At 38.6% G+C, this 945-nt stretch overlaps 2 protein-coding genes across 2 annotated transcripts in view; one reads left to right on the top strand and one right to left on the bottom strand.

The window, feature by feature from the left end:
• Nucleotides 1–945, bottom strand: part of FBXL13 (F-box and leucine rich repeat protein 13) — a 228,470-nt gene that overhangs the window by 119,020 nt on the left and 108,505 nt on the right. The gene's annotated exons all lie outside the window — the stretch shown is intronic.
• The window catches only part of LRRC17 (leucine rich repeat containing 17), a 63,234-nt gene that overhangs the window by 35,710 nt on the left and 26,579 nt on the right, over nucleotides 1–945 (top strand). The gene's annotated exons all lie outside the window — the stretch shown is intronic.

Here is a 945-nt window from a genome sequence, read left to right as displayed (position 1 = left end):
CGGTCCGTCCCAGCTGACTGCTCCTCCCAGCAGATGTCTCTTCTGAGAACGTGGTGGACTTGGCACAGGAGTACGCCCAATTTTAATTAAAGCACCATTTTGGGGTGGATTTTAATGTCTGTAAGCAGCCATGGTAGAAATTCTTGGAATTTGATTTAAAAAAAAAAGAATCTTCTCCTGCCTTCAAACCAGAAAGTTTGGGAAACATTTTTGAATACTGAAGGATAACCCAGACAACTCTAACCAGTTAAAATTGCCTCCATTGTTGATAGGCCACACATCATGTCATCTCTATGCTTCCTTCTATAATCCTGAACAAGACAGAGATGAACACGTCTTTCCATAAAGGGGAAACCAGGACATGGACCAGGTTGCATCAGAACTTCATAAGCATTAACCATAATATGGTAGAGAATCTATGCTTTCTTTTGAAATATTAAACAAAATCCATAAAAAATCCTTATGCAAAAACAGCCTCCTTAATGAAGATCAGAAGTAAACAGAAGCACTGACATCTTGCATCTGCAGATGGCATGAAGAAATAGCTTTCTGAAGTGTTAAGTGCTCCCGTTCATCTCAATGGAATGCTAATGCTGAAGCCTTGCTATGACATTTAAAATGTCAACCTTTGAGTATATACCACAAGAAAGGAAAGAAATCATAATAAGAAGATAAGCACAGTCTTTTCAGAGTCTTACCTCTGGATTCTGAACTAACAGTTACAAATCAGGAAATAAACCTTGCAGTCATTGTAGACAGTTCTCTAAAAACATCAGTTCAATGTGCAGTGGCTACCAAAAAATCCACTAAAATATTAGGCATCATAAGAATGGAATTGAAAGCAAAACAGAGAACATGAAAATGCCACTGTATAAATCCATAGCGTACCCATGTCTTGAATATGGTGTGCAATTGTAGTCTCCACATCCCCAGCGGATGTAGCAG

This window comes from Gavialis gangeticus, unplaced genomic scaffold, assembly GCF_001723915.1.
Source record: "Gavialis gangeticus isolate Ggan-Ray unplaced genomic scaffold, GavGan_comp1, whole genome shotgun sequence".
In the NCBI taxonomy this organism is placed as follows: domain Eukaryota; kingdom Metazoa; phylum Chordata; order Crocodylia; family Gavialidae; genus Gavialis; species Gavialis gangeticus.
Note: the sequence above shows the minus strand (reverse complement) of the source record. Positions and strands in the feature narration are given on the sequence as shown.